Source organism: Rhinolophus ferrumequinum, chromosome 23, assembly GCF_004115265.2.
Source record: "Rhinolophus ferrumequinum isolate MPI-CBG mRhiFer1 chromosome 23, mRhiFer1_v1.p, whole genome shotgun sequence".
Lineage (NCBI taxonomy): Eukaryota > Metazoa > Chordata > Mammalia > Chiroptera > Rhinolophidae > Rhinolophus > Rhinolophus ferrumequinum.
Window position 1 is genome coordinate 44,126,474 of NC_046306.1, and position 24,599 is coordinate 44,151,072.

General features: G+C 44.0%; 1 pseudogene; it reads left to right on the forward strand.

Moving 5' to 3' along the window:
- Nucleotides 1-1,960: 1,960 nt before the first annotated feature.
- The window catches only part of LOC117015813 (RNA-binding protein EWS-like), a 45,170-nt pseudogene continuing 22,531 nt past the window's right edge, over nt 1,961-24,599 (forward strand).

The window sequence follows — 24,599 nt, forward strand, 5'->3', positions numbered from 1 at the left end:
ATGGGGCCTCCGGCACCCATGCACCATGGAGGATGGAGCACATCTGCCCAGGAGATGAGCGTGTTTCCTTCTGTCACATGAAGAGAAGACCATGTTCCCACAAGGCTGTGTATGTGACTTGTGAACTCATGATCTGAGTTAGTAGAGCGGGACGTTAGGTGGGAGGGTGACAGACGTTCTCTGTGATAAACAAATAATACTATATTTTAAGTGATACAATAATAAGTAAATGATCAAGCACATAAAACTTCACCTAAAGGGGCAAGTGGTCACATCAACTTGACCAACGGTTGAGATTCTGAACATTTGGACTTTGAGCAATTAAAACTTGGTGTCCACAATAAAAGCTTAGACTGAGCAAGTCATGGGTTTTAGTGGCATATTAACATGGAAGGACTGGGAGCCTCTCTTATGAGATAAATAGGATTTTCAGAGGTCAAGCTCCGAAGTCCATATACACACCCCTCCTCCATCTCCCTCTGCCCACCGCTCAACCCAGGGAGACAAGGGGATGCTTCTACACAATGTGCCAACATTGGCAAAACAATATGGATTGATGCCATAACATTATGAAATTGTGATACTCACTGGAAAGCCTGTCAACAGCCCTTGTAGAAAGAGGCAAGACAGAGCACAGTGGCTGTGGGGACAGAACCTCAGAGAGCAGTTTACCGGGATGATTTTCGGGGAACCTATGTGCTCTCACTATGGCCTATTATGGGGTCCCCTGTTCTCTTATATGTTGAAACTATACAAGGGACCCCAAGCACTGCCATAAAGGCCTGGTACCACAAACCGGGAAAGGTGCCAGTGGCAGTGACCCTCCTTTCCCAGGACAAAAAGCTATCGTGTATCCTCCCAGATGGAAGGGATTTGCCATTGTTGGTTCCTAAGACTACTGTTTCTTTCCGTCCATAGGTGCCTGTAGACTAAAATGGCACAGGAACCCTCACGGAAGATGCTTGTCACGTACATTGTGAGGTGAGACCCTGTAGGGTGGAGTGTGGGGACAGAGTCCCAGAGAGCAGTTCCCAGGCTCTCGGCCTCACATAGAAAGGTGCTGGCTCGGGTAGTAGATGGTCATCAGCTGTGACTAGTTGGCCATTGGTTGTTACCGGTTAGCCATCAGCCACTGATATAACTCGCGTGGCTAAACTAGCAAGGTGGTGGTGTAGTGGTGTGGCATGGTGGTGTGGCGGCGTGGCGTGGCGTGGCATGGCAGAGTGTGGATTACGGATTGCAGAGAGGCAGATTGCAGCTAGCAAGTGACATTGGTTGGCAGAGACAAGTGGACAGTGGGTTGCAGATCGGGTGGCTCCTGCTTCCTGTGTCTCCAACCCAGCCGCCAGTGAGACTATAGTGGTATGACTTCCCTACCTATGACTCCACAGGTGTTCCTTTTTGGCCTCACCATATCCTGCATTCCTATGTGGGGAGCGGGACCAGAGACCCCGCCTGTCACCCTGCATGACACACGGCGCAGCGAGCAGGGTATGGTGCTGGCCAAAACTCTCCAAAGGATGGTGGAGCAGTTTGTGTGTGTGAAACCTCAGCTTTGGGAGGTCCGTGAGGAGCGGTGCAGGGAACGGGAGATGCGGTCAGCTGGGAGACTCAAGCCTCTAGATGGCACACCACTCTCTTGGCCATGGAAGGCGTTGCCTTCCTTTTGGTGATCTGCTGCTGCTGTAGGCTCCGAGGATTATGGACAACTTACACCGAGGCCACCACCCACTTGGACACCTGGAGCGGTGAACAAGATTCCGGCCAGGTATAAATGGACTCTGGGCAGGAGAACAGATGGCCCCCACACAGTGTATGGTGCCCAGTGGCCACTGTTCTCAGGAGTTGGACCCTGAGGAGGGGTGGGAGGACATGGATGGCTCTCCAGCCAATGTAAAGAGGGTCCTGCAGGTTCTAGCTGAGCGGTTGCCAGAGGAGGCAAAGGGTACAGCCAAGCCACATGGGCTGGACGTTCCCTACCACCTTGAGTCACAACACTGAGGATGCGCTTAATGAAATAGCTCAGGTGCTGGATCAGGTGTCCCAGTTAGACGCGCTGGAAGCTCTGGTCCACCTGTTAGAAGAGGGGCCCCACAGTGGAGACTTTGAGGCAGAGGCTGAGGAAGCAAATGGAAACAATGTAGCTCCCAACCCCCAAGCCTGGCCAATATTGAAGCAAAAGGTAAACCGTGAGCAACCTTTCAGTGTGGGGGGTCGTTGCTGCTGGCAAGCCAGCTGTGACTAAGTTCACAACCTACACCCCTTACATGCCCACTGAGTTACAGGAGCTGGAGAGGTGGTGCCGATAGCCACAGGGCCCTGGAGAGACAATCTCGGCTTGGCTACTAGGTTTATGGGATAAGTGGGCAGACAGCATTCTCTGCTTCCCAGGCAAAATGGAAAAGCTAGCCTTTGTGACAGTGCATCCGTCCATGCGACAAAGGTTACAGAACTGCCATAGGTTGGCCCAAAACCAGGGCAACCATTCTCTAATGGAGTAGCTCACTGCTGCAGTACGCACAGTATGGGGAGAGGCTGGTGAGCTGCCAAACACTGTGAGTAAATGGCAATCGTATACTGAACTTACATCAGTGAAATGACATGCTATTTTCAACCCTAATATGCGGGGGCTGGATGATGAGATTTTTACAGCCAGCATGAGAGATCTGGTATTGGATACTGCACCTGCGAGCGCTTTTGGATCCTTGGTTGCCATTCTTACGCCCTATGTGGGGCGGCGGATCCATGAAGTTACAACTGCCATGGCCACCCTAGGGGATGTTGAAAGCTGGAGGCAAAGGAAGTTAAGACAGGAGGTCCCAGCACTCAAGACCTGGAAGCCCAAATCAAAAATAAGGGGGCGAGGTCGTGGGCCTCAGAGAGTAACACGCGCACAGATGTGGCGTGATCTCGTGGCAGCAGGGGTCGATCGGGAAAAAATAGACCAACAACCCAATGCACTTTTTTTGGAAATTTGGAAACAGCTGCATCCGGAACAGCAATTCTGACGAAGCCTAAAGGAGAAGTCTGGGAAAGCACAACCCGTGTCCCTCCAGGACTTCATGCTGCCGCTTGAGGCGGACTCCTTTCAGCTTCATTGGGGGTGGGGCCAACGTACCCCATTAGAGGGGACAAGTGGGGACCGGAGGTCCCACTTGGAACTGTCCATACGTTGGTCCCCTTCTAATGTGCAGAGGGTTTTGGCCCTAGTTGACACTGGCGCAGACTGCAGTCTTGTTTATGGGAACCCAGAACTGTTCCTGGACCAGCAATCTTCATTGATGTCTACGGGGGAAAGACTGACGGTAAAAGCTGTTTCCTTACCACTGGGTATAGGAAGGCTTCCCCCTCGTACCTATAAGGTGTATGTCTCCCCCGTTCCGGAATATATTCTGGGGGTGGACGTGCTACATGACCTCAGCTTACAGACGTTGGTAGGAGAGTTCCGTCTCTGGATCCGGGTGGTGAAAGCGGTGACACGCAGGCATGCTCACCACCCTCCTCAAGTGTTGCCACAGCCCCTGCGCGTGGTTACAGTGCGATAGTACTGCCTCCCAGGAGGGCAGGAGGAGATTGGTCATACAGTTTTGGAATTGGAGAAGGCACATATTGTGAGGCCAACGCACAGTCCCTTTAACTCCCCAGTATGGCCTGTCAAGAAGCCAGATGGGACCTGGTGAATGACTGTGGACTATAGGGAGTTAAATAAGGTGACGCCACCTTTGCACACAGTAGTACCTTCAATACACAATTTGATGGATCGTCTGACGGTCCACCTGGGAATGTATCATTATGTAGTGGACTTGGCTAATGCTTTTTTCTCCATTGACATTGCACCCAAGTGTCAAGAACATTTTGCTTTTACTCGGGATGGGCAGCAGTGGACTTTACACATCCTTCCACAAGGATACTTGCACAGCCCCACTATCTGCCACGGGCTCTTGGCCCAGGATTTGGCACAGTGGGATCACCCATCCTCTGTGGCCTTCTTTCATTATGTCGATGGTATTTTAATAACATCTGATTCTCTTTTAGATTTAGAGCAAGCAGCTCCCTCTCTTCTCTACCATCTGAAGGGTGGGTAATGAGGAAAAGGTCCAAGGCCCTGGCTTATCCGTCAAGTTTTTGGGTGTTGTGTGGTCAGGTAAGACAAAGGTCATACCTGAGGCGATTATTGACAAAATATAAGCCTTTCCCTGGCTGACTAAGGTCTCGCGACTGCAGACGTATTTGGGTCTGCTGGGATATTGGCGGGTGTTTGTACCCCATTTAGCACAAATGGCAAGGCTCTTGTATAACATGATAAAAAAGGGGGCCTCATGGGATTGGACAGAGGCTATAGAGCAAGGCTTCGCTGCCACAAAACGGGCAGTGCAGCAAGCACAGTCTCTGCAAGTAGTAGACCCTGACCGCCCATTTGAACTTGATGTTCACATAACCCAAGACTGGTATGGTTGGGCCTCTGGCAACGGCAGAAACATCTCAGGTTGCCAGTGGGATTTTGGTCCCAATTGTGGAAAGGAGTGGAAGAGCGCTACTCTCTAATAGAGAAACAGCTGGCTGCTGTGTACACAGCCCTAGTGGCCCCAGAAGCCATCACAGGAACCACACGGGTGTTGGTTCGAACAACCTATCCTGTCCAGGGGTGGGTCCATACGTGGACCCAGGGACCCAAAATGGGGTGGCACAGACCACCACCCTCACCAAGTGGGATGCTTACTTGGAGCAATGTAGCACCCTTAGTTCAAGCCCTTTGAGCACACAGCTACAACAGGTCCTGGGGCCTGTGGAGCTTGTAGCCCAGGCTGAGCCAAGCGCTCTGCCTAGAGGGGAGAACTTGGAGCCCTCGCCCTACAGAGAAGGACAGCCCCCAGTACCTGAAGATGCCTGGTATATTGATGGTTCTAGCTGGGGAGCTGCAGCCGTTTGGAGGGCTATTGGTGTGCAGCCCAAAACAGACACCATTTGGTTTGATACTGGGACAGGCCAGAGTAGCCAGTGGGCTGAGCTACGGGCTGTGTGGATGATAATCAGCCATGAGCCCGGGCCCCTAGTTATTTGTACTGACAGCTGGGCGGTGTTCCGGGACCTAACGTGGCTCCCTACGTGGAAACACCAAAACTGGTTGGTAGGACACCGTCCACTGTGGGGTCAAGCCATGTGGCAGGACCTCTGAGACCTAGGGCAGAGAAAGGAGGTGACCCTAATGCATGTCACAGGTCACTCCCCCTTAGTGTCCCCAGGTAATGACGAAGCAGATGCCCTAGCACGGGTCCGATGGTTAGAACGGGCCCCTGCCACTGATGTGGCCCATTGGCTGCAGAGGAAATTGCAGCACGCTGGAAGCCGAACCATGTGGCAGGTGAGCAGACGCTGGGGTCTGCCTTTGAAATGGCAGGAGATAGCAGATGCCAGCTATGACTGTTTCATCTGTGCCCAGGACAGCCCCCAAAGGCGGAAGCCTCCCTGGGAGACACAGCAGATTACCCAAGGGAGGGAGCCACTCACTCGCTGGCAAGTGGATTACATTGGACCTCTGCCTAAATCCCGCAATGCAATGTATACGTTCACAGCAATGGACACTGCTACAGGGCTGATGTTCGCTTGGCTGTGTCCAACTGTGGATCAGCGGCATACAGTGGTTGCTCTTACACAGCTGTGCGCCTTCTATGGGCGCCTGCAAGTCATTGAAAGTGACAGGAGTACCCATTTTACAGGGCAAGAAGTGCAGCACTGGGCTGGCAGGATGGATGTACAATGGTTGTTTCATACCCCGTACAATCCACAAGCAGCTGACATGACTGAACACTACAATGGCCTTTTGAAGAAAGGCCTCCGGGTGTCAAAACACCCTCCCACGATGCATGGCTGGGCCTCGTGTCTACGGGACGTCTTGAGAATCCTGAATGAGAGACCACGGAAGGGAGGGCCCGCACCAGTAGTAGCTCTGCTACATCAAACGGCTACTCCCATTCAATTACAAGTTACCACCAGTGAGACTCTGTTAAAGCCAGGCTACGGCAGGAATGGAAACATTTTGCTGCCAGCACCCAGATGTTTGAAAGCAGGGGAACGGCAGCAATGGACTTGGCCCTGGCAGGTCAAAAGCCCCCACTGTCGATGGTTGGGCCTGATAGCCCCATGGGGGGCCGGTTTGACTCATGATTTGCAAGTGATGCCAGGGTTGGTGACCGAGTGGCCACCGCAAGAGACTGTAGTATACGGAGGTCCTGACACCGGGATGATTTTTTGGGGAACCTATGTGCTCTCACTATGGCCTATTATGGGGTCCCCTGTTCTGTTACACGTTGAAACTACGCAAGGGACCCCAAGCACTGCCATAAAGGTCTGGTACCACAAACCGGGAAAGGTGCCAGTGGCAGTGACCTTCCTTTCCCAGGACAAAAAGCTAGCATGTATCCTCCCAGGTGGAAGGGATTTGCCATTGTTGGTTTCTAAGACTACTGTTTCTTTCCATCCATAGTTGCCTGTAGGCTAATATGGCACAGGAACCCTCGCGGAAAATGCTTGTCAGGTACATTGTGCGGCGAGACCCTGTAGGGGTGGAGTGTGGGGACAGAGTCCCAGAAAGCAGTTTCAGGCTCTCGGCCTCTCATAGAAAGGTGCTGGCTCGGGTAGTAGGTGGTCATCAGCTGTGACTAGTTGGCCATCAGCTGTTACCGGTTATCCGTCAGCCACTGATATAACTGCCGCGGCTAAGCTAGCAAGGTGGTGGTGTAGTGGTGTGGCATGGTGGTGTGGCGTCCTGGTGTGGCATGGCGGAGTGTGAATTACGGATTGCAGAGAGGTGGATTGCAGCTAGCAAGTGAAGTTGGTTGGCAGAGACAAGTGGATTGCGGGTTGCGGATCATGTGGCTCCTGCCTCCTGTGTCTCCAACCCAGCCACCAGTGAGACTATAGTGGTGTGACTCCCCTACCTGTAGCTCCGTGGGTGTTCCTTTTTGGCCTCACCATATCCTGTGTTCCTATGTGGGGAGGGGGACAAGAGAGCCCGCCTGTCACCCTGCATGACGGTGGCCTCATCTGTTTTGCACTTAATAGGGGAAAACAGAAACTTTTTGGAAGTGTTTTTTTCAGGATCCACCAAACCCTCGTTGCTTTACATTACAAGTTACCACTGATTTTCACAAGCAGCATAGTTGCTGGTATAGCTCTGGTGTCTGAAGCAGCCAGCCAAGTGGGAGGGGGCAGGGAGAGGGCCTCTGGGGACTCAGGCAGGCATCTTGTGCAGCTGGGTGCACTGCTTTCTCTCTGGGCCTCAGCCCTGGCCACGAGGAAAACAGGATGGCTCTAAGTCAGGTTGAGCAATCCTCTTGGCATGTCTGAGTGGTCAGAGTTTCCTTTCCAAATCCACAGTGTGGTTGCTGCTGTGACTTCCCTCCCAGTGTTTGTGCAATGTTGGATTCCAGTTCCTTTAGCAATCTGCAGTGAGTGGCAGAGAGATTTCTTGTTCCTGCCCGAGGACAGCATTAAAACTAAACCCCCGAAAATCTGGAACTCAGAGGCCACTCAGGGAAGAAGACTGCAGTCTTCATGGTACCCTCTGTCCCCTCCCCTCTTTCTGCCAACTCTCAGAGGAGGTGGACCTACCGTAGTGACATGGACTTGATGAAGCTTTAGTCTGGCTCCCCCAAGCCTGGTTCTTCACTAGGCTAAGGCCTTGGCTCTGTCCCGTCTTGGTCAGGCCTGCTAACCCTGTCTTGGTAAGAATCCCCTAACCCTGGTATCTGGTCAAGTTCCTCATCCCCCACATTTGAGGTCTAAGTTTTTTAAAAGAGTCTGTTGGGACAGAGCCGGAAGTGCAGTTTCCAGACTCTCAGCCTCACATGGAAAGATGCTCACTCAGGTAGTAAATGGCCATCAACTGTGATTGGATGGCCACCAGTTGTGGCTAATTGACCATCAGCTGTAACCAGTGAGCTATTGGCCACTGATATAACTGCTGTGGCTATGCTAGCAGAAAAGCGGGGGCTAGCAAGAAGATGGTGGCTGAGCTAGCAAGAGCGGATTGCAGTTAGCACGGCGGATTGCAGGTAGCAAGTGAGGTTGGTTGACAGAGAAGTGGATGGCGGATTGAGAATAGTGTGGCTCCTGCTTCCTGTGTCTCCCACCCTACCGCCAGCGAGACTATAGTGCTATGACTCCCCTACCTATGGCTCCGTGGGTGTTCCTTTTTGGCCTCACTATGTCCTGTGTTCTTATGTGGGGAGCAGGACCAGAAACCCCACCTGACACCCTGCATGACAATGCATAAAGTTAGAAAAATTTTGTAGCAAACACCTATGTACCCACCACCTGGATTCTACCATTAATATTGTATTTTACTAACTTTATCACATGTATCCCTCTGTTTACCTTCTATTCATCCACCAATCCATCTTTTCAAAATGCATTTCAAAGTTAAAGCCATCAGTATACTTCACCTCTAAGCACTTAAACATGAGTAGATTAACTAGAGTTCAGTAATTATATACAGCTTTCATTTGTTGTAAATTTACCCCTAGTGAAGCACACAGACCTTACGCATCCATTCACCAAATTCTGACAAGTGCATACCCATGTGTAACCCAAACTCTTATCAGGACAGAACATAACTACAGCCCCAGGAAGTTCTCTATCCCCCTTCCCAGTCAACTGGGGTCCTCAACCTTAGAGACAAACATTGAGCTGATTTTTTTTTTTTTTTTTTACTCTAGGTCAGTTTTTATTATCTTAGAAGTTCATACAAATGGAATTCGACAGTATGTAGACTTCTCTGTGTGCCTTTTTCTTGCTCAGGCTGAAGTTTTTGAGATTCATTCCTGTTGTTTAAGTTGTATGTTTATTAGTCAGTCTTTAGTTGCCATAAGGAGCCTTCTCCAGAAGAGTCTCTGGAGGGTCTCAAGCTTTGGATCGCACATAGGATCTGCCGTAATGGGGAGGGCAATACTTATTTACTTGGAATTTTTGCTGCTGCTTCTCGTCCTTTTTTTTTTTTCTTTTAATCTGGAACAACTTCCTTCTCCTCCCCTCCCCCGCTGCACCAACTTTCCACCCTGTCCCCTCCTTCCATCCCTTCCTCCCACTACCCCCCACAACCTAGTTTTTATTTTGGGGGTAAAGATGCCACCATCAGTAGAGGAAAATTGGATTTTAAAAGACAAAGAGCAGATTTTTCACTCTTCCTCATGTTTGAAAGTAAAAGTTATTTTAAAAAATCAAATTACTACGATGTATCTGTTATTAAAAAGAATAAGAAAAAAGTACAAGAAAAATAAAGTACCTGCATGTGACTGTGTACCTGTGTGAGTGCACTTGCATATTGTTTAGCACACTGAAATCATGTGATGATTATAATTTGATGCTGAATTTTGTCATCGTTATTATATCATGTTAAAAAGATATAAAATACCACAAAATAGAGTAACTTTTGATAAGCCACATAACCAAACCAAAAGTTAATAACTAACCAAATTGCAGTTTCGGCCTCTCCCAGGAGTGGCATATTAACCAATTGATCTAGAATTTCTTGGTCAGCACTAGTGAGGTAATCTGTCTGATAAGATTCCCTGTCCTCCTCTAAGGGAAGGTGTCCTTGCCTGAAATAATACATTCTTTTAAGTTTCTTGTCTGACCCTCTTTCTGACTCTGAAAACCTTCCTTTTGTACAACTCCTTGGGTCTCTCTTTTTGTTGTTAAATGGGATGCTGCCCAAGTCAGTTATGAATTGCTTCATAAAGCCAATTAGATCTTCAAATTCACAAGGTTGAATTTTATTCTTTAACGTTCATGAACATTTTTCTGCTTTATTCCCCATTCAACAAGTTATTCCATAGTTTGTTTTTTTCTCTAATGCTAGTCTTTTAGGCTGTTCTCAGTTATTGTTTTGTTTTTTTTTTAATATAATAAGTGATACTGATACACACTATCATAGGAAAAAAGTCTCAGTGCATATTTTGGATTGTTTTCTTCCTAGAATTGGAATGATTGGATCAGAGGCTACAAAGATTTTTTTGAATACAGATGGTCAAATAGTTCTCCAAAAAGATGCCTGACTCAGCCAGGTCCAAATAGCAAAGAGAAAGTTCTAGTGGGCAAAAGCAGCATTTTGTGCTATATTTTATTTGAGAATATTTACAAGTGCAATTGTCCTCAATGCTGTTATGCTGGATCTGAGACCCTGGGTGGTGCCATCTGATGAGCCACTTCTTCCTGTTCCTCCAGCCTTTATACCTGAATCACATCTTGGTAGATCCACCTTGCACTTATTTATCTTCCATGAAAAATTTTATCTGTTCCATGTCTGTGCCACATATTCATTCATGGATTTAGTAAATATTCATGGAAAACATGATGTCAGATACTGACTTTAAAACATGATGTTGATCATTGATCAACAGTCAGGTCTTCTACTCTCAGGTGTTCTAGTGTCCAGTTACTGCCCTTCAGAAGTCCTGGATCTGATGAGGAGAGACATATAAACATGCATTTCACTGAGAGGAAGCAGAGTTTGCCACTCCAAAATATGCCTTTTGGAATATTATTTTAAGCTGACTATTTTTAAGAAACTAAAGACAGTAGACAGAACCTCTGACCTTCTCCCTCACTGCTTGAAATAATTTATATTAAATTTGGTCATTTTTCCTGTTAATCTGTCTTATATCAATTTGATTATTAGCCTAGCCAGAAGAACTTAGAAAGGTGGGAAGAAATTTATTTTTCCTCCTCCACATGAACACAGCGTGATGCAAATTGTCACAGACACAAGAAGACACAGAGACCAGCATGCCTGATTCCACCTGGCATGCCTCATCTAGGTAGTTTGCTGGTAGCTGTAAAAAGAGCAGTGCAATCTTCATTCACTTGTTAACTATGAGAAACCTGGAGAGTTTCTTACTTTGCTTTTCTACATATGAAGAATTTCCACAGTGCAGCCTCATCCTAACTGGTTCCCCTGGGCTCAGGCCTTGCCTTCTCGACGGACAAAATAATTCTCCAGGTAGTCCACCAAAAGAGCAGTTTATTTGGGAAAAGAAAAAGAAATGAAACCACAGTGAACGCACACCTCCGACCAGGACTCCAATCGCCGCACACATGCAAAAACAACAGACCCTTCCCAAGATGGCCTCTACATTTATATGAATTCCTCTCCCAGAAGTTACCACAAAGTTTAATAGGAAGTCAGGACTAGAGAGTTAACAAGGGGCCCAGCTCTACCCATAGTCCTCCCAGCTCTATGGTTAATCATCTGAAGATACCAATTCACTTTTGTCATTCTCCCCTCTTGATCAAGATCTTTTCTCTAAAAGCATCATTGATCAACAGTCTTCTACTCTCAGGTTTTCTAGTGTCCAGCCTTTTGTCCCTTGATGTCTCTTGAGCTTTTTGTCCCTCAATGTGGGAAGGGCCTCCTCTGGGTGTCATCTCTTACATCATGAGGAGAGAGTGCATGGATTGGGAAACAGCAGGTGTCCAGTGTCAACTGGCATCAGAAGCAGAGCTTCAATAGATCAAAGTTAAAGGTAGAATTAGAACAACATAGTAACCTTATGTGACAGGCTTAAACCAGGAACTCAAGCTCCTTAGAGTTCATCTGCTTTAAATTTTTGCAGCTTTAGTGTCAGGTCACCAGACTTGTTTGCTTTCCCAGTCAGGGTTTGGTGCCTCCTTTAGGTGTAAAACATGTATCCAACAGTCTACACCCTGCAGTTTAGCAGCACAGGGGTTAGTCAACAGTACCTGGTAAGGGCCCTTCAAGCAGGGCTGGAGGGATTCTTTTTGAGGTGTGTTTTCCAATAAACAAAATCTCCAAATTGTTGAATATGAATTTTTAGTTTTTCATTTCCCTGGAGTGCATGATGAAACGATTGTTTGACTAAAGCATGATTATTGTTGATAGAATCAATTAAGCATTTACAATATTGAAGAATGTCTCCTTTCACCAACTGTGGATCAAGAGAGGCAGGGGCCAGATGCATAGGGCATCCTGTAATTATCTCAAAGGTGAGACCTTATGAGTCTCAAAAGGGGTAGATCTGAGGTTTGAAAGGACTAATGGCAATGCTTTTGGCCAAGGTATTTGAAGAGTTTCCATAAATTTTGCAAATTGAATCTTAATACCACTGGTGTGTTCAACCAATCCTGAAGATTGAGGATGGTAAGCTCAGTGAAAATGTTGTAGAATTGGCCAAACAGCACAGACTTGCTTCGGCACATGACCAGTGAAACAGGGTCCTCGATCACTGTGGAGTTCAGGAGGAGTTCCCCAAGTAGGGATAATCTTCTCTAACAGGACTTTAGCCACTGCAGGTGCATTAACTTGTCTGCAAGGGAAAGCTTCAGTCCAGTGAGAAACATACATATCATGACTAAAACATATTTGTATCCATGATATGGGGGAAGCTGTAGGAAGTCTAGTTGCAGATCTCAAATGATCCATTTGGCAATTTAAAATGTCCAACGGCAGTGTGAATGGGCTTCCCTGAGTTATACTTTGGACAGGTGGGACACCTGAGGTAGGCAGTTTTTGCAGCCTTATTAATATTTCCCCACCAATATTGGTGCATGAAAGCTACCATTTTGTCAGTTGACCAATGGTTCAATATACGTACAGTGTTTAGAAGTGGGAATTTTAGACTTTGTGGTAGGACTGGGTTGTTATTTGATTCAAACCAGAGTCTCTTCTTCTTATTAAACCAACAATTGTTGAATTTCCAGTTATGTGTTTCTTCTTCAGAAGGTGATTGTTGAGCTTCTCTGGACAGTTTTTCTAAGTTATCAACTGGAGAGACTTCCCTCTGGACCATGACAGAGGTTTGACTGCTGCTGATGCCTTTAAGGGCAGCTTTTTTAAGCAGGAATGTCAGCCAGGTGATTTCCTTTGGCTTCCAGGGAGTCAAGTTTAGAATGTCCCAGAATCTTAATAATGGCTAAGTCATCAAGTAAAAGTATAGCATCCAATAATTTCTGTACATATAGACCATTCTTAATTTTATCTCTAGTGAAGGTAAGGAAACCACATTATTTCCATAGCATTCCAAAGTCATTTGCCTCCCCAAAAGCATATCTCCTGTTGGTATAAATGTTGACAGCTTTACCCTTTGCTAAAATGCATGTTCCAGTGAGGGTATACAATTCAGCCTGCTGTGCTGAAGTTGCTAGAGGCAAGGGTGCTGCCTCAATGACTTCAGAAGGAGTTACAACAGCATAACCAGCACAGTACTCACCATTGCAATTTTTTAAAGTATGGACCATCAGTAAACCATGAGAAATCAGCTTTACCCAGAGAGTTTTCTGCAAATCGTCACGAGGAGTCAGGAGGTGATCTGTTAATGTCATGCAGTTATGAGGGGCTTCCTCAGTCTCAAAAGGAAGAAAAGTAGCTGGATTAAGGTTATTACAATGTGAAAGTGTTATATGGGAAGCGGTTAACAAAAGGATTTCATAGGAAGTGAGGCAGTTGACTGAAAGATACTGGATGTGGTGAGAAGTCAGGAAAGTTTTTACTGCATGAGGCACAAAGATAGTTAAAGGGGATCCTGCAACAATCTGCTCTGTGGCCTTAACCAGGAGGGCAGTAGCAGCAATGGCTCTGAGGCAAGGACCATATCCCTGAGCCACAGGGTCCACTTGTTGACTATAGTGGTTTATCCTAGAGGTTTATGTTGATCCCCATGTTTCTGAGTAAGCACCCCCGGGAGGTTTCCTTCCTTTTCATGCACAAAAAGTAGAAGGGAATCTGGTAGTTAGGATGCCCAAGAGAAGGTGGGTTTACTAAACTTTCCTTCAAGAACTTGAAGGCCATGTCATCCTGTTCTTCCCATGAAATTGGGTCAGGACTGTCATTCCTTAATAGGACATATAGGGGTTTTGCCATAAGAGAAAGATTTGGGATCCAATTCTGGCAACAGCCGACTAGCCCAAGAACACCTCACAATTGGTGCTTAGTCTTCGGTCTTAGGAAACTTAGGATGCCATGGAGCCCGTCTGGATCCAGACATAGACCTTATTCTGATATCAGATATCCCAAGTATCAAATCTGAGCTTGGGCAAATTGTAATTTCTCTTTAGAGACTTATGTCCCTTTAAGGCCAATCATGTCAACAAATGGATGCTCTCATCCTGTGAAGAAACCTGACAAGAAGAGCAAAGAAGTAAGTCATCCACATATTGTAATCATGTGGAAACTTTAGGGAAAACTATACCATCCAAATAGGTGTACAGAATCTGTGAGAAATAAGAAGGACTGTCAGTAAATCCCTGAGGCATTACAGACCAGGTAAATTGTTTTCCTTCCCAAGTGAAGACAAAAAGGTATTGGCTAGCTTCATCAACTGGGATGCTAAAGAATGCAATGCACAAGTCGATTACTATAAAGAATTTGCTTCCATTTGGGATGGATGCCAGCAGTGTATGAGGGTCAGGAATGACAGGGTATTGAGGGATAACAATGTGGTTTATTGCTCAGAGGTCCTGGACAAACCTCCACCCTCGTCCCTTTGGCTTTCTCACAGGTAGAATAGGAGTGTTACAAGACTAGTGCGAGGAATAATAAGACCCTGAGTTATGTAATCTCCTGTTATGGGCTGTATACCTTAGATGGTCTCCTTACTGATAGGATATTGATTAATTCTGCGCACAGGCTTTGAAGGATCAATTTGAATCTTGATAGAAGGTGCACTGTGAATCTTGCCAATATCAGTTGAAGATTTTGCTCATAAAGAAGATGGTAGTTGGTCCAATAGGGACCATTGATCAGTATTTTCAGATTCAGCTACTGTACCATCAGAGACAACACAAATAAAAGATGCTGAAAGGTCATGTACTTCACCTGATTGGTGATTCTGATGGTTACCATCGAACTCTAACATTATTTCTCCTTTTCGAGAAAAGGTATTTCAGCATTAAGAAGTCTCTGCCTAATAATAAATGGGTAGGAGAAGAACTAAGGAGAAAACAACGTTCATCTCTTAAGGGACCCAGACAAAAGGGAATAGGTTCATATATGTGAACCTGTTGAGGTTTATTTGTAATCCCCACTATGTGAAATGTCTTATTACTCCAAGGCAGCGGCCAGTTTATAACAGTGGGTTTGAGCACCAAGAGTGTAGCACTGGTGTCAATAAGAAGAAATAGTTTTCTCCCCAATTTGAAGAGAAGTTTCTCCAAGGTGATTAAGGGGAAGGACTGGAAAAAGACCCTGTAATTCCTCGGAGCCCCGTCACTGGGAATTAGGAAGGCCTGAAAGAGGTTGGTCAGAAGGCAGAGAACATCTTGTATGCTTACACTTACAGCAATCCCTTTTCTAGTGTCTTTGCTCCTTGCAGTAATGCAAAAATTGGAGTTCTCTGGTTTCCCACAGGACCTCTCATTTGCTTCTGCTGAAAATCAAATGTCTTGGCAATCTTACTTCTAGGTGGCCTGCCTAGGGTATTAACAACCTCATCAGACAAATTTGTCAAGTCTAGGTAGGCATTTTCCCCCATCCCATCCTGGATCTCTTAACCAGGAGGGAAAGGTCTTCATTCAGCCCATTGACAAAGAATTAAAAGCTACACATATGCAGCCAACATCCAAAGGAAGACCAGAATTTTCTTTAAAAATGACCTGAAATCTTTCATAATAGTCATGAATGTATTCGTCAGGCCTTTGTGAGCAATCCTGAATTTTGCTCCAATCGACAGTCTGGAAAAGCCTCAGGAATTGCTCGATGTAGTTTCTGAGCAAGTTCCCTGGCTTCCTCACAATAATTGGGGGTTTGCTTTTCTAAATCCCTTTCAGGATGCTCCCATCTGGCAATCCTCATCCAATGTCTAGCTTGGCCTTCACCAACCAACATATGGATTAGCTGGTACAAATCAGAAAACCCAGGCTGAGTTTCCTGAGGACAAAGAAGGTGCCCCTACAGCTCTACAACTTCAGGACAAGTTGGGGCCACGTCAGGGGTAAGAAAAAGTTTCCTGTCCATGGCCCTTACGCCTGAGGAGGGGGGTTTGCCCCAGTTTCTCCCGGACGTTTTTCTAAATACTGCCAGACTGTAAGGAAACCCAGGCCACGTGGAGAAACCATCTGCAGGTGTTCCAGCTAACAGGCTGCTCTGTGATCCCAGCCAACACCCTGTGTTAACAACTAGACATGTGAGTGAAGAAGCCTTCAAGACGAGTCCAATCCCACTTGTCATCTGACTGCATTGGTGTGACGGATCCCAGGCATGACCCTCCACAAGAAGATTACTCGTTTTATTACAGTCATCTGGAACCGACCTGCGATATCTCTGAGCTTGAGAGGCACGGGATTCAGCATATCCAGGGGCCAACTCCAGACCAAACTGGAGTGCTGCCGGGTTTGACCTGCAGGTCACACATCCAGAGGGGGTTCTCTGCAGGCACTGGAGCCCATAGAGGCCAAACCACATTTGGGTGGTCAACCCTCACGCAGCAGAGCGCCCTGCGGGGGGCAGAGCCAAGTCTCACAACGGGTCAGCCCAGGAGTTAACCCCACCTACTCACAAGCAAAAAGCAATTAAAGATCTTCTTGAATGGGACAGTGTACACAACACAAGAGTCACCTTTGGAGCACACGCAGAGGAAGACGACGTGGTGCGAGTCAAATATAAAGGACACATACTACATAAGATAACCTAGCAAGAACTAAGAACTCTAGGGGATCTACCTAATATATCAAAATAAACACAGTCAGCCAGAATGGGGAAACAAAGATACACGTCCCAAATAAAAGAACAGAAGAAGCCTCCATAACTGGAACCAAATGAAGCAGACATAACCAACCTTTCAGAGACAGAGTTCAGAACACTGGTGATAAGAATGTTTAAGGAGCTTAGAGAAGACATAAAGAAGGATGTAGAAATCATAACGAACAACCAGTTAGAACTAAAGAACACAATTACCGAAATTAAGAACTCACTTGAAGGAATTACCAGCAGGTTAGATGAAGCAGAGGATCGAATCAGCGACTTAGAAGACAAGGTAGCAGAGATCACCCAAACGGAACAACAGAAAGAAAAAAGAATAAAAAACAATGAGGATGGCTTAAGAGACCTCTGGGATAACATCAAGTGCAACAACGTGTGCATCATAGGAATACCAGAAGGTGAAGAGAGTAAGCAAGGGATTGAGAACATATTTGACGTAATAATGTCTGAAAACTTCCCCAACCTGATGAAGGAAACCAACAGACAAGCCCAGGAAGTGCAGAGAGTTCCAACCAGGATAAACCCAAACCAGGATAAACCAAGACACATTATAGTTAAAATGGCAAAGCTTAAAGACAAAGAGAGAATCCTAAAAGCAGCAAGAGAAAGACAGAGGGTTACATACAAGGGAACTCCCATAAGACTATCAAATGATTTTTCTACAGAAACATTGAAGGCCAGGAGGGAGTGGCAGGAGATACTCAAAGTGATGGAAAACAAAAGCCTACAACCTAGATTGCTTTATACAGCAAGGCTATCATTTAAAGTTGATTGAGAGATAAAGATCTTTCCAGAAAAAAATAAGCTAAAGGAATTTATTACAACCAAGCCAGCATTGCAAGAAATACTAAAAGGACTTCTGTAAATAGAAGAAAGATCAAAACAACCTAACTACAAATTTAAAAATGGCAATAACTATGTACCTATCAATAATCACTTTAAATGTAAATGGATTAAATGCTCCAATCAAGAGACATAGGGTGGCTGACTGGATAAGAAAGCAAGACCCTTGTATATGCTGTATACAAGAGACTCACCTCAGAACAAAAGACACACACAGGCTGAAAGTGAAGGGTTGGAGTAAGATATTTCATGCAAATGGAAACGAGAAAAAAGCTGGAGTTGCAATACTTATATCTGACAAAATAGACTTTAAAATGAAGAACATACTAAAAGATAAAGACGGGCACTATATAATAATAAAGGGATCAATCCGACAAGAGGACATAACCCTAATAAACATCTATGCACCCAACATAGGAGCACCTAAATATATAAAACAGGTACTGACTGACATAAAGACAGAGATCAACAGTAACACTATTATAGTAGGGGACTTCAACACACCTCTGACAACAAGGGACAGGTGTTCCAGACAGAAAATCAATATGGAAACAACAGCCTTAAATGATACATTGGACCACTTGGATTTAATCGATATTTTCAGAACATTTCACCCCAATGCTGCAAAATACACGTTTTTCTCAAGCGCACATGGAACATTTTCCAAGATAGATCATATGTTAGGCCACAAAACAAGTCTTGATAAATTTAAGAAAATTGAAATCATACCAATTGTCTTCTCTGATCACAATGCTATGAAATTAGAAATGAACTACAAGAAAAAAACTGGAAGACACACCAATTCATGGAGGCTGAATAACTTATTACTAAATAATGAATGGGTCAAGCAGGAGATCAAGGAAGAAATCAAAAGATATCTCAAGACAAACGAAAATGAAAACACGACGACCCAAAATCTATGGGATGCCGCGAAAGCAGTCCTAAGAGGGAAATTCATAGCTTTGCAGGCCTACCTAAAGAAACAAGAAACATCAGTAATCAACAGTTTATCTTCACATTTAAGGGATTTGGAAAAAGAACAGCAAAATAAGCCCAAAGGGAACCCAAGGAAGGAGATAATAAAGATCAGAGCAGAAATAAATGAAATAGAAACCAGAAAAACAATACAAAAGATCAATGAATCCAAGAGTTGGTTCTTAGAGAAGATAAACAAAATCGACAAACCTTTAGCCAGACTCATTAAAAAAAAGAGAGAGAGGACCCAAATTAATAAAATCAGAAATGAAAGAGGAGAAGTGACAACGGACACTACAGAAATACAAAAAGTTTTAAGAAGTTACTATGAGCAACTATATGCCAACAAATTTGACAATTTGGAAGAAATGGACAATTTTCTAGAGGCGTACAACCTTCCAAGGCTAACTCAAGAAGAAACAGAAAACCTGAATAGACTGATTACCACCAGGGAAATTGAATCAGTAATCAACAATCTCCCAACAAACAAAAGCCCTGGATCAGATGGCTTTACAGGTGAATTTTACAAAACGTTCAAAAAAGAATTATCACCTATTCTCCTCAAGTTCTTCCAAAAAATCCAGAAGAAGGGAAGACTCCCAAACACTTTTTAGGAAGCCACTATCACCCTGATCCCAAAATCAGACAAAGACACCACAAAAAAAGAAAACTACAGGCCGATATCTCTAATGAACATAGATGCAAAAATCCTCAACAAAATATTAGCGAACAGAATTCAGCAATACATTAAAAAGACCATACACCATGATCAAGTGGGATTCATCCCTGGTATGCAAGGGTGGTTCAACATCCGCAAATCAATTAACGTGATACACCACATTAACAAAATGAAAAATAAAAATCACATGATCATATCAATAGATGCAGAAAAAGCATTTGATAAAATCCAACAGCAATTTATGATAAAAACCCTTAAGAAAGTGGGAATAGAGGTATCATATCTCAACATAATAAAGGCCATATATGACAAACCCACAGCTAACATCATACTCAATGGGGAAAAGCTAAAACCATTCCCCCTAAGATCAGGAACAAGGCAAGTTTGCCCACTATCTCCGCTTCTATTCAACATAGTGCTGGAAGTTCTAGCCAGAGCAATCAGACAAGAAAAAGAAATAAAAGGCATCCAAATTGGTAAGGAGGAAGTAAAGTTATCCTTGTATGCAGATGATATGATATTATAGATAGGGAACCCTAAAGACTCCACCAAGAAACTATTAGAGCTGATAGATGAATTTAGTAAAGTAGCAGGATACAAAATTAATATTCAGAAATCAGTTGCATTTGTATATACCAATAATAAAACATCAGAAGGAGAAATTAAAAAACAATCCCATTTACAATCGCTCCAAAGACTATAAAATACCTCGGAATAAATTTAACCAAAGAAGTAAAAGATCTGTACTCAGAAAATTATAAGACACTGAAGAAAGGAATGAAGGAAGATATAAATAGATGGAAACACATATCATGTTCATGGATAGGAAGAATTAATATAGTTAAAATGTCCATACTGCCTAAGGCAATATACATATTCAATGCAATTCCTATCAAACTGCCAATGTCGTTTTTCACAGAAATAAAACATGTAATCCTAAAATTTATATGGGACCATGAAAGACCCCGAATAGCAAAGGCAATCTTGAGAAAAAAGAACAAAGTGGGAGGTATAACAATACCTGACTTTAAATTATACTAGAAGGCCACAGTAATCAAAACAGCATGGTACTGGCATAAAAACAGACACATAGATCAATGGAACAGAATAGAGAGTCCAGAAATAAATCCACGCCTATATGGCCATTTAATCTACGACAATGGAAGCAAGAATGTACGATGGGGTAAAGACAGTCTATTCAATAAATGGTGCTGGGAAACCTGGACAGACACATGCAAAAAAATGAAGCTGGACCACCTCCTTACACCATATACAAAAATAAATTCAAAATGGCTTAAAGACTTAAATGTAAGATCTGAAACCATAAAATACCTAGAAGAAAATATAGGAAGAAACTTCTCAGACATTACCCGGAGTAAGATTTTTACTGATATATACCCTCGCTCGAGGGAAGTAAGAGAAAAAATAAACATGTAGGATTATATCAAACTAAAAAGTTTTTTCACAGCAAAGGAAACCATCAATAAAACAAGAAGGGATCCTACTGAATGGGAAAAGATATTTGCCAATGATATATCTGATAAGGGATTAATATCACAAATCTATGAAAAACTCACTCAACTCAACTCCAAAAAAACAAACGACCCAATTAAAAAATGGGCAGAGGACTTGAAGAGACATTTTTCTAAAAAGGACATACAGATGGCAAACAGACATATGAAGAAATGCTCAACCTCACTAACCATCAGAGAAATGCAAATAAAAACCACAATGAGATACCACCTCACCCCACTCAAAATGGCTATCATCAATAAATCAACAAACAACAAGTGCTGGCGCGGATGTGGAGAAAAGGGAACGCTTGTGCACTGTTGGTGGGATTGCAGATATGTGCAGCCACTATGGAAAACAGTATGGAGGTATCTCAAAAATCTGAAAATGGAACTACCCTATGATCCAGTAATTCCACTCCTAGGTATCTATCCGGAGAAATCCAAAACTTCAATTCAAAAATCTTTATGCACTCCTATGTTTATTGCAGCACTATACACAATAGCTAAGACATGGAAACAACCAAAATGCCCATCGGTAGATGACTGGATTAAGAAACTGTGGTACATTTATACAATGGAGTATTACGCAGCCATAAAGAAGAAAGAAATCTTACCATTTGCAACAACATGGATGGACCTAGAGAACATTATGTTAAGTGAAATAAGTCAGACAGAGAAAGATAAGTACCATATGATCTCACTTATTTGCGGAATCTAAAGAAAAGAATAAGTGAATGAACTAATCAGAAACAGTTTTGGAGACAAAGAGGAAAAACTGAGGGTTGCTAGATGGGCGGGAGGGGTGGGGGGTGGGGGGAGGGTGAGGGGATTGGGGGGCAGTCGGTAACCACAGGATGGCCACGGGGTTTGAAAATTAATCTGGGGAACGTAATTTAGTGGTTACCAGAGGGTAAGGGGGTTGGGGGGTGGGAGATGAGGGTAAGGGGGATCAAATGTATGGTGATGGATGGGGAGCTGACTCTGGGTGGTGAACACACAGTGTAATTTATGGATGATGTGATACAGAATTGCACACCTGAAATCTATGTAATCTTACTAACAGTTGTCACCCCAATAAATTTTAAAAAAAAGAAAAAAAGAAAACCCAGGCTGATAAGCTTGAATTAGTAGTATCAAATTCCTCAGCAAACTTACTAGAATACCTAGTTACCTTAGGGAATTCCTTTACAATAACTCATAATCCAGCTTTGGTCCAGGGAATGTAGGAGATGTGGGGTTTATTAGAATCTCCAGAGGGTTTAAGTACTGATAAGTTCTGAGGAAGGAGCGAGAAAAGAAGATTCAGGAGAAGGTGCTGCTGGGGGTTGAGTTGAAAGCGGAGGAGCAAGATGGTGATGGAGGTGGAGTTTGAGACAAAGGAGCAGTGGGGGAGGGCAAGGCAGTGCTGTAGAGGGAGGACAAGAGGTTTCAGGTGCCATTCTCTGGTCCCCGTATAGGCCAACATAAATGTCCACTGGACAAAATAATTCTCCAGATAATCCACCAAAAGAGTGGTTTACTCAGGAAAAGAAAAATAAATGAAACCACCACATCGGTGTGTGAATACACACGTCCAGCTGGGGCTCCCACCGACCTCACACATGCAAAAAGAAAAGACCCTTCCCAAGATAGCCTCTATATATATATGAATCCCTCCCCTGGAAGTTACCACAAAGTTTAACCAAAAGTCAGAACTAGAGAGTTAACAAGGGGCCCAGCTCCACCCATAGTCCTCCCAGCTCTATGGTTAATCATCTTAAGATGCCAGTTCACTTTTATCACCCTCTTCTCACCTCTATGTGCAACCCTTCTCTTAGAGATCTCTTCCAGTCTCCTGGCTTTAACATCAACTCTACAGCTACACTTCCCATGTGAATATCTTCACAAAATATCTTATATCCTGTGGTATTGTGATGTATAATAAGAAATACGTATTGATCTTAGTCCCATTTCTGGCAAGGAACTGCTAAAACCCTTGGAATTTCCTAAGGGATGAGAGCCATAAGGTGTCTTTTGTTACATTAATGAGATAGTGTTTGCCTCCCCACCCACCCTAGGATGGAGATGGTTTCCAGGGGACCTAACCTTGCTATTAGAGGATTGGAAGTTTCAGTCCCACCCCAACCTCTGGGGAGGCGAAAAAGGCTGCAGGCTGAATCAATCACCAACATCCATTGAATTAATCATGCCTATATAATGAAGCTTCCATAGAAATCTAGGAGGACTGGATTTGGAGAATTCCAGGATGGTGAATATGTAGATTTGGGGAGGGTGGCATGCTCTGAGAGGCATGGAAATTCCATGCCCTTTCCCCATACCTTGCTCTACACGTCTCTTTCATCTGGCTGTTCCTGAGTTTTATGTTTTTATAATAAACTGATAATCTAGTGAATAAAATGTTTCTTTGAGTTCTGTGAGCTGCCTTGCAAATTAATGGGATCCAAGGAAGCATATATTATAATCCCCAATCCATAACTTGGGCTTAGAAGCACTCAATTGGTATTGGAAGGTGGGGGGTATAATTGTAGGAAAGAGCCTTTACCCTGTGGAATCTGATGATATCTCTGGGTAGATAGTGTCAGAATTGAGTTACATAGTAAGACTCCCAGCTTGTGTTGGATCACTACTTGGTGGTATGGGGGGAAAAAACCCACACATCTGAATTTGTGACCGGAATTGTTAGTTGGCACCAAAATCCTTCCTCCAAGTCAATCTGATTATGTTTCTACTTGGGGGGTCCAAGACACTCCTAGCTTCCCATGCCCAAAACTGCTGTGGACTTACCCGTCTCCTCACATTCATGGTACTCCCCATTTCAGTAAAGGCTCTTACATAAAGGTCACAGCTCAGTGAGACCTTTCCTGACCTCTGTCTTTAAAATTGTGAACTCCTCTCCTCTTCTCCACCTTCCCATCCTCCTTCCCTGGTTTATTTTTTCCAGTGCACATTCTTAATTGCTCTCTATATCTTTTCTTCTATTCTTTCTCTACCCACTGGAATGCAAGCATGATATTTTTGTCTGTATAACATGATATTTTTGTCTGTTTTGTTCACTGCCATTCCCAGTACCAGGCACATAACAAGTATTGGTAAGTATTAACTTTATTAATGAGTGAACTGGATTAGTGTTCGTAAGCTCATTTTTGTTGTTTTTGAGAAAATTATGTCAACATTTCCTGCCATTATAGCTGAAGTCTTACAGAATTGGAGTTAATATTTTTAGTAAGATGGGGAAGGGAGAATCCCTAAGGGACATGCAAAACTGAAGTAAAATTGAAAGTAGTACATTACATCACTTGTTTTTATGTCTCAGAAACTGTAGGAAATGAAACCTTATAGAGAGATCATGTTTATATTAATGCGGTAAAAAGGAGGATGATGTATTTATCTAGATAAGTTGAGGTCTGAATGCACTTGTTTGGAAATAGCTAGTAATTAAAGTGTAATTCCATTCTTTTCTGGTTCTTCCTCATCCTCCAAGTCTCACCTGAGGAACTTAAGAAAGATAAAAATGTTGAGCTATTCTAAATCAGCCTTAAACTGAAGATGTAAAGGAGAAAGAAATTTTCCTCTACCTTCAAGGTTTAGTTGTGTTTTTTTCTCATCTATTAATCAAATAAAATGAGGCAGATTAACAAGAGAAAATTACCACATTTAATACATATATATGTATGGCAACCCTACATGTATGAGAGAGCCCAAATACATGAGCAGTTCAAAGACAGAAAGGGAAACTGAGATGTATGTGGCATTTTGAGCTAAGGATGAGGTAAGGCACGTTGTGGCTTTGGGATGGGGGAGTCTTTCACAGAACAATAAGAGTAGATGTTCACTAATTTGAAGTTTGCCATGCCCCATAGATAGATTAAAAAAAAAA